Below are 15188 nucleotides of genomic sequence, written 5' to 3'. Positions count from 1 at the left end.
TGATGAGCTGGAGTTTTAAACAAGTGTGGGGATGCAATATGCTTAAGGATTGCCGCTTTCGTTCGTTAGTGATAGATTGATAGAGAGCACTGGATTTTTATGCTTGCGTTCGAATAGGAGGGCGAGGAACATGATTCACCGCACACTTGCAGATCACATATACCAGGGGAGTCTGTTCCACTTTATTTTTCTTTATGTTAATTTTGTCTTTTCCTTGTCTCACATTGAGGACAATGTGAAATTTAAGTGTGGGGATGGTGAACTGACGTTTTCATTTTAAGAAAAATAAAAGAATATTGAAAATCTTGAGAGTTAATATTTAAAGTAAAAAATTTATAAGAAAAATGTCCCTTGAAAATTGTTTTTCTTCTACGTTAAGCAGGAAATGATATTATTACCGTTGTGTTAACGAACTCTCGGAACTTTTGAAAAATATATAATATAATAATAAAAGAAGGGATGGTTCACATATCTGATTTGGGATGTGTCGGTAGCCCAACTAGCTTTGATAGTCCTTTTTAGCAGTTTTTATATATAATAATTTGAAAAACGGTGAAACCGAATTTCGATGCTTAGGGAGGATTACCATAATCTGAAAACTTTGAGATGGTTATACTTAGATGCACTTAAACCAGCACACACCACATGTCCATCTTTCTACGAGCTTAGAAATAGTTATATTTTTTAGGGTGATATAAAAGAAAGAAAAAAAAGAAAAAAAAAAGAGAAAATAAAAAAAAAGAGGAAAAAAAAGAAAGAAAAAGAAAAGTATGTATTGAAAGTTATGTTTGTGTATTCTCAAAAGTTGTTAAAGAAAAGCAAAATGCTTGTGAAGAAAGTTATGTATTGTAAAGTGCCAAATGAGCATTCTTTAAAGTTAGTAAAAGAGGCCAAAGTGCACATACTAGACGGGACTTAGAGTTTACGTGTTACCAAGGGGATAGTGACTCTGAGGATACACTATTGGGGCTCGAAGGTTCTTAGTCAATAAATAAAAATTAGGAATTTATAGGACAAAGTCCAATAATATTTAGGAATTGCTCGTACGACCTCCACATGACCATTCATCCATCAAAATTTCACCGAGTGCATCTAATTAGTACTATCAACGAGTCCTTGGCTTGTGGTGATTTTTCGAACCAGTTTGCTTCGACTCTAGTTTTTCTTGCTCTCTTTGTCTGATATGGGGTAGGTGTAGCCTTAATTTTTGGCCTTTAAATGTTAAATGCAAAAGGGGGGCTTGATTGGCTGGTGGCTAGGTTTAAGTGGACAACAATATCGGCAATCGCGGTCAATATGTCGAGCTGTTTCTTATGTTTTGATAATGATTAATAATCTGAGAGTTTGTTGTTTTTCACTTGGTTATGATCCTGTGTAGATTTCTTTTTCAGGGACGAAAAAGGTTTAAGTGTGGGGATTTTTTATGTGGTGTAAAACACACATGTTTTCCTAATAGTTTTTATGTTATTTTGTGCTTAAACGTTAACGATAATTTTGTTATTCTTGCATTAAATTACATGTTTGTGTATGTGATAGGTCCCATGTTGAAGAGAGCGAGAAAACGAGTCAAATGAAAAAGAATCAGCTAGAACGGAGCTCGGATGAAGCTGGTACGCAAAAACGAAGATAAACGAGCTGAAAGTCGAAAAACGTCAGAAAATGTCACGTTCAAGCTACGCGACCAGGTCATACCATTCAAGAAGCATGTGGTAGATTCCAACATGTCTCAAGGCTGCCAATAATGTTCAAGAATCAGCTACCACGTCTATTTTGTCTTCTAGTGGGCCTAGTGGGCTTGTTTTAACCTATTTTATATTAGGAAGGAGGTGATTAAACATATATATAAACCCTAAAAGCCTATGAACGATTTTATTCAAGTTTCCAGCCATCCCACACCTTCTCTAGAGGAGAAACCAAGGAGGACAAGCTTACGGTTCCATCTTTTATCCTTCGGTTGTCGGTTTTGACTATTTTAACGGTTGTGAGTTCGTTTTTGGTTTTTAAGCATTCAAACCTTTTGTAATCAGATTTATATGAACATATTTATCATTTATATATATTTCATCTATTGTTCATTGATTATGATTGGCTAAACATGTTAGTTCTACCTAGGTTAGATGTTTATTGTTAGGTTTTACTGAGTAATATGGATTGTTGATTATCATGACTTGAATTGTTAATGAACAGTTTGGTTTAACATTGAATTAGGTTGTGTTTAGTGGCTGTGAATTTATTAGTTATACTCATATACCTCTTTCTTTGATTAATTGAATAAGTTTTGATTGATTGTTGCTTGTTAGAACTCCTTACTTTGTGTTTAGGGTTTGTTTGCGGGGTGATCAACCGTAGGGTTTAAGTGAGTGTATTAATTGAATATAATCAGCGGGTGAACACCTTCTTAGAGACCGATAGGTTATAGGAAGTAAGGTCGTCTCATAGCTTTTACTTGTTAGGATTAGGATCGAGCGAGAGCGGGTTCGGTTCTTGTCGGGTTTGGGTTTTTGAGCGATTAGTTGATCTAATTTAAGTTAAACTAAATTGTTCCTCTATCCTTGGTTGCGTAGTATCCATTAGGGTAGTGTGTCGGTGAGACCGAGATGAGAGTCGACATTAGAGCACTTTAACAATTCGTTTCCCGGTTTGTTCTTAAAATCAACTAAGTGTAAGTTAGAGTTTGTTAGTGAGACTGAGAGGTGACCTAGCTTTCTTGAGTCAACCTTAGTTGTGTCATCCTTAGGAACCGGTGTCGTAAGAATCCTCAATCCATTAGCTTATTATACCTTCAATATGATTCTTACCTAGGTAGACGTTTTCTCCGATTGCAGTTAAGTTTCTAAGTTTCAAGTGTTTAGTAAAGTTAAGTTAAGTCTAGCTAATTAATTTAGTTAAATTAAGTTAGGTTAAGTAGTTAATTATTAAAAATCATTTAAATATTCTTAGGTGAGTCTTGGTTAGGGTTAAGTATCATTAACGTTTTCAAGTGTCCTTGTGTTCGATACTCGGACTTCCATAGTGCTATACTATTAGTGATCGGTACACTTTCCGGTTTTGTGTGGTTTCTTTAGGAGTCTTGTTTAATAAATTTAAAGCTTAGTTGTGAGAGCATCATTATACCCACATCACCAAGCTACTCTAAGATCGAAAAAATGTTAATCCAGTTAATGACCAAAACAAATGAAGTAGAAAAGAAAGCCGACTCAAGAGCTGTTGATATCAGCGGAGTATTATTAAAACATGAAGTCGATCTCAAAAGTCAACAAGCATCACTTCAAAACCTAGAAACCCAAATCGGACAAATTGCCCGACAATTATCCGAAAGAATACCTGGCGCTCTTCCAAGCAACACAATCACCAACCCGAATGCAACAGCTAACGCTGTTACACTCAGGAGCGGTACGACCACTGTTGTCTCACCAACTCATAATCAGTTATGGAGAAAAAGTCTCCTGATGAAACACAGGAAAAGCGGACCCCAACAAGCATAGTCCAGCCTAAGGAGCCAGTCCGAACCTATGTTCCACCTATTCCTTACCCTGGAAGACTGAAGCAGGAGCGATTGTAAGCCCAGTATGGGAAGTTTCTAGAACTCTTTAAACAACACCATATCAACATATCTTTTGTCGAAGCTATTGCTCAGATGCCAAAATATGCCAAGTTTCTCAAAGAAGTGCTGAAAAACAAAAGGAAGCTGGGGGAGCTCTCGCATGTCACCCTAAGTGAAGAATGTTCAGCTATCCTCCAAAGCAAGCTACCGACGAAGATGACCGATCCAGGGAGCTTTACTATCCCTTGTCTCATAGGAAATTTATCTGATACCAATCTGTCACACCCCGACCAAAGGCGGCGGAACATGCCGTGGTGCAACGATTGCTCATAAGCGCATGACACTATTTAAAGCGACAATATTTAACAAACTCATTTCATTTCACAACATCGAAAATGTCACATAACCAAATATTCATAACTCAAATACAACAAAATATAGCAAATCAAATATTGTTTATTTTTGCTAATATCCAAACGGTATTTGTGACGTTTTCTTCACCGAACTCCATAATCAACCTAGATACAAACCTGTAACATTTCATAAAATAAAGTTTATCAACACAAAGGTTGGTGAGCAATTCATAAGTTTGAACAATAGATATATAGTATGAAAAGCCACAAAACTAGTATACAAAACCATAAATAATAGCTATAAACTTGGATAAATAGTTATCGCTAACAAGTTAGCGACACCCAACTATAAGGGGTTGCCAAATAGTTTAGGATTTTATAGTTATCGTTAATTGCATTACGTTAACGACACCTTGCCATGAGGGGTTTCCAAATAGTCTAGGATTTATAGTTCCACCATCCAAAAGCGATAAACACATAGTCAAATAAGCATAGAACACCAAATCGAGCAATTATTCAAGTAAGGTATACAACAACGTTTGTGGTTTAAGACTCAAGTATAAAACATTTAGTTTAGATAAGTTGAAATGTCACCCCCAAAATAAAAGATAGAAAACGGGGTATGAGGTTACTCACGTTCAAGTAATAAACTTGAAAGATTGATTATTTGGAGATTTGCCGGAACGACGAGTTTAACGTATGAAGCCTAAATAAAAGAAAGTCTTGGATTTAGAAAGGTTGTCTTGAAGATCTTTAGATAAAATAATTGTTGCAAAAACTAATCAATTAAAGTTCAAGGTTTAAAATGTAACTATTTAAGAATTTATAATAATAACCCTTTTAAAAAATGTAAGTTTGCTCAAAACCGGGTTAAAGTATCTAACCTTAATATTTACTTAAACAATGTTAAGTAATAAGGTGGGGAAAATGCTAAAATGCAAGTTCCATTAGGCTAAAGATACTAAAACGGGTTTTTAACGAGTGTTCGGGTTGTCGGTTCGGGTCTTGACAAATGGTCGAACCCAAAGTCAACTTTCCAAAATATTAATTGTTATGATATAACTCATTAAAACATACTAACACTTAACCAAGTACGTAGATCTATTGTTTAGAACTAACAACGCACGTTAAGCGAGTGTTCGGTTTTGTCGGTCCAACCTATGTTATGAGATCAAGTTGGATCCAACTATTCCAAGTACTTAAGAAAATAATTAAAATCAGTTTGTAAACTATTTTTTTAAAGAAATATACAAGTCTTGATGGCTAAAAACACACTTGTGTGTCTTAAGCGAGTAAAAGTCGGTATAGTTCGGTTTGGTTCGGTCACCATCTCACAAATAGTTCATAGATGGTTTCTACATGCCCAGATATCATAGAACTTGTATATTGGTTTATAAATGAAGGAAACTTAAATTTTACAACAAAAAAAGTTAACTACAAGTCTTTTAAGCAAAAGTTTCGGTTTAGTTCGGTTTCCATCTCCCAACAGTTCATAGATGGATTCCATATGCTTAATATCAAAGAACTTGTAAAAATGATTTTTGAAACTCAAATCTAGCAATAAACATGTTTAAACAACTATTTTAACAAAACTAGTAAACAAAAGTTCGGTTTCCGGTTTGGACTAGTTTCGGTTAAACCGAGGTTAGTCTTATACAAACCCACACCATGGAACTTGTAAATAAGATGAACAAAATAAAGGGTTAGAAGTTAGTCATAAGTGATATGTATAATAAGTTATGTGTGTGTAAATATATATCAAGAACACGAAGTCCTCCATGAAGCCTTGCCTTATGACATTCGAAGCTTAACCAACCAGAGTCAGTGAAGTAACAAATAAATAAAACAAGGGGTGTGTATTATATATATGTTGTACCACCATATTCAAGAGTTAGTAATGTTAGATGAACAAGTTAGAATGAAAGACTATAGTTAGTTTGACTTGAGAAGTCAAAACTTCAAGAATACATAAGAAATAACAACCTTGAATCTATGGAGTTTTGGGAGAGTTTTTTGGAGATGTAGCAAGAGTAAAATGAAGAAGATGGGTGTGTATATATAGGGAAGGAGTGAAGGGTTGGGTATAAAGATTCTTTTATGGTTTGCATTAAAAATGGGTATGTTTAAATGGTCAAACAATGCATAATATAAAAACACCAATATTTTATATATTTTATATATTTTAAATTACAAGATCCAATATTTTATATATTTGAAATGTTCGGGTTACAAACGGGTCGGGTTTACATAACAAAAGTGACCCGAAATTGACGAATGTTACAGTATTCCCTACTTTAGGAAATTTCGTCCCAAAATTAAGATGAAGACGACGATGCAAACAAATGTGGATACTTCTCTTTCATTTCGTCTTCTCGCTCCCAAGTAAACTCGGCGCCACGCCGTGATTCCCAACGAACTTTTACTAACCGAATACAACTACGCTTGGTTTTCTTCTCGTTGCGATCCATAATCTCAACGGGTCGTTCAACCATAATCATAAACTCATCAACATGAACTTCATCGAGGGGTATATGAAGATTACCCTCGGCTAGGCACTTTTTGAGATTCGAAACATGAAATGTCGGATGAACACTGGCAAGTTCTTGCAGTAGTTCAAGTCGATACGCTACTTTCCCAACACGCTCAAGAATTTTAAAAGGACCAACGAAACGAGGAGCTAGTTTACCCTTCTTTCCAAAACGGACTACCCCCTTCCAAGGAGATACTTTTAGGAGGACAAGATCATCAACATTAAATTCGATCGATTTTCGCCGTTTGTCGGCGTAACTCTTTTGACGATTTCTAGCGGTTAGGAGATTTTTCCGGGTTTGATCAATGACGGCGGTGGCTTCTTGGACCATTTCGGGTCCCGTGATTTGAGCTTCACCGATTTCGTTCCAACAAATCGGGGAACGACATTTACGACCGTAAAGAGCTTGAAAAGGAGCCACATCAATGCTAGAGTGGTAGCTATTGTTGTAGGAGAACTCGATGAACGGAAGATGAGAATCCCAATTCCCACCGAAATCAAGAACACATGCTCGTAGCATATCCTCGAGTGTTTGGATTGTACGTTCAGATTGACCGTCCGTTGGAGGATGATAAGCGGTGCTAAGATCGAGACGTGTTCCCAAAGCTTCTTGAAGTGAACGCCAAAAATGAGAGGTAAAACGGGCATCGCGGTCGGAGATGATAGACAATGGCAAACCATGTCGGCACACGATTTCCTGAACATAGATTTGAGCAAGCTGCTCGACAGAATACTTCTCGCGGATCGGAATGAAATGAGCAGATTTGGTTAATCGATCGATGATCACCCAAATGCTATCGTTGCCTTTTTGGGTTTTGGGTAATTTGGTGATAAAGTCCATAGCAATGTCTTCCCATTTCCAAACGGGAATCGGTGGTTGCTCGAGTAGACCAAAAGGTCTTTGATGTTCGGCTTTGACTTTCGAGCAAGTAAGACATTTAGATACAAACAACGCTACGTCCTTTTTCATACCCGGCCACCAAAAGGTAGCACGAAGATCGAAGTACATCTTATCCGCACCGGGATGAACGGAATAGTGCGAATTATGAGCTTCGTCGAGAATACAAGTACGAAGGTCATCGCGATCGGGCAACCACAAACGATTGAGAAAATAAAAAAGACCATCGGGTTTGGTTTCGAGTTGAAGTTCGGCTCCACATGACATTTCATCATACATGTTACCTTCTTCAACGGAGGTGCGTTGAGCTTGAAAGATACGAATTTGAAGATCGGTTTGAACGATGACGCTTAGAAGCAGAACGGATTTAACATTAACCTTTCGACTTAGGGCGTCGGCGACAACATTCGCTTTACCGGGGTGGTAGCGAATCTCGCAGTCGTAATCACTAAGTAATTCGCCCATCGTCGTTGTCTCATGTTGAGATCTTTTTGGTCAAAAATGTGTTGAAGGCTTTTATGATCGGTAAAAACCACACATTTTGTTCCCATAAAGATAATGTCTCCATATTTTGAGAGCGAAAACGACGGGACCAAGTTCGAGATCGTGAGTCGTATAGTTCTTCTCGTTGACCTTAAGTTGCCTTGATGCGTATGCGATGACTTGACCTCGTTGCATGAGAACACAACCAAGTCCTTGATGGGATGCATCACAAAATACAACAAAATCGTCGTTTCCATCGGAAAGAGTTAGAATAGGAGCATTGCAAAGCATGTCCTTGAGAGTACAAAAGGCTTCATCTTGCTTCAAACCCCAATCGAAGGGTTGTCCCTTATGGGTGAGAGAGGTAAAAGCCAAAGAGATCTTGGAAAAATTCCGAATGAAACGCCGATAATATCCGGCCAAACCGAGGAAGGATCGAATTTCCGTGGGAGTCGTTGGAGTTTTCCAATCCTTAACAGCCTCAATTTTAGTGGGATCAACATGAATACCTTTGTCGTTTATGATATGTCCCAAAAATTGAACTTCCTCGAGCCAAAATTCACATTTGGAGAATTTGGCATAGAGCTATTCGTTTCTAAGGAGCTCGAGAATGGAACGTAAATGATGTCCATGTTCGGCTTTGGATTTAGAGAATATAAGGATGTCATCAATAAAGACAATACCGAATTTATCAAGGAATGGTTTACAAACGCGGTTCATGAGGTCCATAAACACCGCGGGTGCATTTGTTAACCCGAAGGGCATAACCAAAAATTCGAAATGTCCATATCGAGTACGAAAGGCGGTTTTTGGAATGTCTTCTTCGCGAACACGCAATTGATGATAACCCGATCGAAGATCAATTTTGGAGAAACAAGTTGCGCCTTGAAGTTGGTCGAATAAGTCGTCGATACGTGGCAATGGATAACGATTTTTAATAGTAAGTTTGTTGAGTTCTCGATAATCGATGCAAATACGAAACGAACTATCCTTCTTTTTCACGAAGAGAACAGGAGCGCCCCAAGGAGAAGAGCTTGGACGAATGAAGCCTTTATCAGAGAGTTGTTCGAGTTAGTTTGATAGTTCTTGCATCTCCGATTGGGCTAGACGATAAGGAGCCTTGGCCACGGGCATCACGCTGGGCACAAGATCGATTTGGAATTTAATCGGATGAACGGGAGGAAGACCGGTAACATCATCGGGAAAGACATCAAGGAAATCACGAACAATAGGAATATCTTGGATCTTCCTTTCCTTTTTGTCTTTTGTCACCGAGAGAGCTAAAAACGGAACGTACTTTTGGCGTAAGTACTTTTGCGATTGAGCACACGACATGAGATTTAGCCTTCAAGACGTTGTGTTTCCAAAGACCTTAAGAACCTTGCCGTTGACAAGCGGAATGCGAATGAATTTATCAAAACAAACGACTTCAGCACGGTGCAAAGACAACCAATCCATGCCTACTATGACATCGAAGCTACCCATTTGCATCGGGATGAGATCGATGGAGAATTTATAATAAGAGAGCAATCGCGGACGAAGGAATTGATGGTAATAGAATTGCCATTGGTGACTTCAACAAAGAACGGTCGGGAAAGCTTAGTTCGAGGCATCACAAGTTTCGACTCAAATTTCAAAGAAATAAAACTTCTATCGGCACCGGTATCAAATAAAATAGAAGCCAAATGATAGTTCACCAAAAACATACCGTTCACAACATCGTTTGCCACTTGAGCTTGATTTGCATTCATCATAAACGCCCGCCCTTGATTACCATGGTTGACTTGATATGCTTGTTGTGGAGGTGGAGGTGGTGGATTGTTTGGATGGGTTGAATGAGTGGTGCATTGAGTTGGGGAATTTGGGGTTGGTAAGTTTGAACTTGGTAAGCTTGTGTTTGGTAGTATGGTATGGTTACGGTTTGAGCTTGGTTGACAAAAGCTAAACGTGGGCAATTTTGGCGGAAATGGTTGGGATCACCACAATTAAAGCAAGCTCGGGGTTGTTGGGGTTGGTTTGATGGGTATGGTGCATAGCGGTTTTGGGCATTTTGGGGAAAGTTTCTCGGTTGGGTTGGTGGGTTAGGTTGGTTGGGTTGGTTTCGTTGGGTGGATCGGCATGTGTTGGGAAGTGACCAAATCGGTTACAAATTGTACAATGGCGACACGGCGAGTTCGTTGGGTGGTGAAGTTGGCAAGTGTTACATAGTGGGGAGTTACCAATATAAGGTTTTCGGTTTTTGGGAAGAGTTTGGGTTTGTTGTGGTGGTTGAGGTTGGGTGACGGCAAAGTTTCGGTAATTAGTCTTGGGTTTCTTGTTGTTGTTGTTGTTGTGTCGGGAGGAGTTGGAGTAGTTTATAGCTTGTGGTGCGGGTTCAATCTTGGCTTGGGGAGCGTGCTCGGTTTTGGCTTTCTCGATTGTTTTCTTGAGGGTTAGGGTACCCTCCTTCACGTGATTTTCCGATAGCCAGCCGGCTAACGTGATGGCTTCCTCAAGGTTCGCGGGTTTGCTACTCATGACTGAGTCCCGGATTTTCATCGGTAAACCCCCAATATATTTGTCAATTTCATGTTCGGTTGGGTGACCAAGTGAGGTACAAGAACGCTTAGCTCGTGGAAACGGAGCGAGTAAGCAGCGTTATCGCCACCTTCTTGTTTTAGGTCCCAAAATTCTACCTCAAGCTTTTGGAGCTCGTGTTTAGGACAGAATTTCTTCTTCATCAGCGCCTTGACCACTGTTGTCTCACCAACTCATAATCAGTTATGGAGAAAAAGTCTCCTGATGAAACACAGGAAAAGCGGACCCCAACAAGCATAGTCCAGCCTAAGGAGCCAGTCCGAACCTATGTTCCACCTATTCCTTACCCTGGAAGACTGAAGCAGGAGCGATTGTAAGCCCAGTATGGGAAGTTTCTAGAACTCTTTAAACAACACCATATCAACATCTCTTTTGTCGAAGCTATTGCTCAGATGCCAAAATATGCCAAGTTTCTCAAAGAAGTGCTGAAAAACAAAAGGAAGCTGGGGGAGCTCTCGCATGTCACCCTAAGTGAAGAATGTTCAGCTATCCTCCAAAGCAAGCTACCGACGAAGATGACCGATCCAGGGAGCTTTACTATCCCTTGTCTCATAGGAAATTTATCTGATACCAATCTGTCACACCCCGACCAAAGGCGGCGGAACATGCCGGGGTGCAACGATTGCTCATAAGCGCATGACACTATTTAAAGCGACAATATTTAACAAACTCATTTCATTTCACAACATCGAAAATGTCACATAACCAAATATTCATAACTCAAATACAACAAAATATAGCAAATCAAATATTGTTTATTTTTGCTAATATCCAAACGGTATTTGTGACGTTTTCTTCACCGAACTCCATAATCAACCTAGATACAAACCTGTAACATTTCATAAAATAAAGTTTACCAACACAAAGGTTGGTGAGCAATTCATAAGTTTGAACAATAGATATATAGTATGAAAAGCCACAAAACTAGTATACAAAACCATAAATAATAGCTATAAACTTGGATAAATAGTTATCGCTAACAAGTTAGCGACACCCAACTATAAGGGGTTGCCAAATAGTTTAGGATTTTATAGTTATCGTTAATTGCATTACGTTAACGACACCTTGCCATGAGGGGTTTCCAAATAGTCTAGGATTTATAGTTCCACCATCCAAAAGCGATAAACACATAGTCAAATAAGCATAGAACACCAAATCGAGCAATTATTCAAGTAAGGTATACAACAACGTTTGTGGTTTAAGACCCAAGTATAAAACATTTAGTTTAGATAAGTTGAAATGTCACCCCCAAAATAAAAGATAGAAAACGGGGTATGAAGTTACTCACGTTCAAGTAATAAACTTGAAAGATTGATTATTTGGAGATTTGCCGGAACGACGAGTTTAACGTATGAAGCCTAAATAAAAGAAAGTCTTGGATTTAGAAAGGTTGTCTTGAAGATCTTTAAATAAAATAATTGTTGCAAAAACTAATCAATTAAAGTTCAAGGTTTAAAATGTAACTATTTAAGAATTTATAATAATAACCCTTTTAAAAATGTAAGTTTGCTCAAAACCGGGTTAAAGTATCTAACCTTAATATTTACTTAACCAATGTTAAGTAATAAGGTGGGGAAAATGCTAAAATGCAAGTTCCATTAGGCTAAAGATACTAAAACGGGTTTTTTAACGAGTGTTCGGGTTGTCGGTTCGGGTCTTGACAAATGGTCGAACCCAAAGTCAACTTTCCAAAATATTAATTGTTATGAGATAACTCATTAAAACATACCAACACTTAACCAAGTACGTAGATCTATTGTTTAGAACTAACAACGCACGTTAAACGAGTGTTCGGTTTTGTCGGTCCAACCTATGTTATGAGATCAAGTTGGATCCAACTATTCCAAGTGCTTAAGAAAATAATTAAAATCAGTTTGTAAACTATTTTTTTAAAGAAATATACAAGTCTTGATAGCTAAAAACACACTTGTGTGTCTTAAGCGAGTAAAAGTCGGTATAGTTCGGTTTGGTTCGGTCTCCATCTCACAAATAGTTCATAGATGGTTTCTACATGCCCAGATATCATAGAACTTGTATATTGGTTTATAATGAATGAAACTTAAATTTTACAACAAAAAAAGTTAACTACAAGTCTTTTAAGCAAAAGTTTCGGTTTAGTTCGGTTTCCATCTCCCAACGAGTTCATAGATGGATTCCATATGCTTAATATCAAAGAACTTGTAAAAATGATTTTTGAAACTCAAATCTAGCAATAAACATGTTTAAACAACTATTTTAACAAAACTAGTAAACAAAAGTTCGGTTTTCGGTTTGGACTAGTTTCGGTTAAACCGAGGTTAGTCTTATACAAACCCACACCATGGAACTTGTAAATAAGATGAACAAACTAAAGGGTTAGAAGTTAGTCATAAGTGATATGTATAATAAGTTATGTGTGTGTAAATATATATCAAGAACACGAAGTCCTCCATGAAGCCTTGCCCTATGACATTCGAAGCTTAACCAACCAGAGTCGGTGAAGTAACAAATAAATGAAACAAGGGGTGTGTATTATATATATGTTGTACCACCATATTCAAGAGTTAGTAATGTTATATGAACAAGTTAGAATGAAAGACTATAGTTAGTTTGACTTGAGAAGTCAAAACTTCAAGAATACATAAGAAATAACAACCTTGAATCTATGGAGTTTTGAGAGAGTTTTTTTGGAGATGTAGCAAGAGTAAAATGAAGAAGATGGGTGTGTATTTATAGGGAAGGAGTGAAGGGTTGGGTATAAAGATTCTTTTATGGTGTGCATAAAAATGGGTATGTTTAAATGGTCAAACAATGCATAATATAAAAAAAAACCAATATTTTATATATTTTATATATTTTAAATGACAATATCCAATATTTTATATATTTGAAATGTTCGGGTTACAAACGGGTCGGGTTTACATAAAAAAAGTGACCCGAAATTGACGAATGTCACAAATGCCCTGGCTGACCTATGAGCTTGTATTAATTTAATGCCTTATGCGGTTTTTGCAAAACTAGAGATAGGAGAACCAAAACCTTCGAGAGATTAGGCCAATAACTACATCTACATCAATCCATATCCATGAAAATGGAATTTTTCAAATAGAATAATTAAAAACTATTATAAAATAGAAAAATGGAGTTACTTCTTTTTTCCTGACCGGGTCAATAAAGTTATGCAAGATTTTGATTTATTTATCTCTTATATATAATGGATTTACCTGGACTAATACATGATTTTCTTTTAGTCTTTCTGGGATTAGGTCTTATATTAGGGGGTCTGGGAGTAGTATTACCTGCCAATCCACCCGCATGAGCATTCAGTTAGCTGACCAATCTGTTAAATATACTCGGGGCATTGTTGAAAACATGCTTGTCAAAATTGACAAGTTTGTTTTCCCAGTAGATTTTGTGATTCTAGACATGGAGGAAGACAAAAGTGTACCTATGATTTTAGGAAGACCTTTTTTAGCCACCACAAAGGCTATCATTGATGTTTGCACCGGTAAACTCACTCTCAGGGTCAATGACGAGGCAATAACTTTTGACATAGGAAAATCTATGCAATATCCGCAACAGCACGATGACACTTTATATTGTGTTGACATCATAGACTCCATCGTGAGTTGCTATATGCGAGAGTCCTCAATCAACACTCCATTAGAAACACAAGTCTTAGACAAAACACTCAACAAACCCATTTTAGAGAACGAAAATTTCAATAATAACCACCAAGAAGAATCAGAAATGATATGTGAAATCATTGAAAACAATGAAAAATCAAAACCATCAATCGAAGAGCCACCAGCCTTAGAGTTATAACATCCCGAAATTTCTAAAGTAATATTTATTATATTATTTTGTTGGGTGAAATAAACGAGTTAGTGGAACGATAATAATAATAGCAAAATATGAAGACTTAGTAGGATAATTAGATGGGATTAGATATGGACCAAAAGGAAATATGGGCCTTCGGTCCATGGGCTTAAGGGAGTATAAATACCCCCTTAAACCCCAATCCTTTCCATTCCATCCATTTATCCATCCTAATCTCTACACACTCCAAAACACACACAACCCGAACCAAGATCCAAAGGCGAGGACCCGAGCTCGTTGGTGCTAGATCGTCGTGACGAACCAAAGCAACAAGACCAGCTCGTGTTCGTAGTTCGACTCATTTACGGTACGTTTATATCGAGAACTTGTTCGTTTAGGTTTGGATTAGTATAGAAATGATAGATCTGTGTTTGTATGGTAAAAACGAATCCAACAAAGCTAAACTTACTGAAAATGGATATGATTTGATGGGTTAATCGATTGATAAAAGAACCCGTAACCTATATGCCTAAATCGCACCCTTTAAACATCGATGTTAGGTCGATTTGATGGTTGGGGTTTGTAGGCGCTGGTCAGACGATTCCGTTGATACCCAAATCGAGTTATTTGGTTAAGAAACGAAGATGATTAAGGGATTTAAGGACGAACAGTACCTGCAGCTAGACAACTTCGCCTGCAAGCTAAGTTCGCCTGATGAACTTCGCCTGCAAAGCTAAGTTCGCCTGATGACAACTTCGCTGCAAAGCTAAGTTCGCCTGATGACAACTTCGCCTGCAAAGCTAAGTTCGCCTGATGACAACTTCGCCTGCAAAGCTAAGTTCGCCTGATGAACTTCGCCTGCAAAGCTAAGTTCGCCTGATGACAACTTCGCCTGCAAAGCTAAGTTCGCCTAAAGCTAAGTTCGCCTAAGGTTTAACTTCGCCTAAAGCTAAGTTCGCCTAAGGTTTAACTTCGCCTAAAGCTAAGTTCGCATAAGGTTTAACT

Source organism: Bidens hawaiensis, unplaced genomic scaffold (assembly GCF_021521415.1).
Source record: "Bidens hawaiensis isolate Kalapana, Puna unplaced genomic scaffold, B.hawaiensis_p1.1 tig00009342_1, whole genome shotgun sequence".
Taxonomy (NCBI): Eukaryota; Viridiplantae; Streptophyta; class Magnoliopsida; order Asterales; family Asteraceae; genus Bidens; species Bidens hawaiensis.
This window is presented reverse-complemented; position numbering follows the sequence as displayed.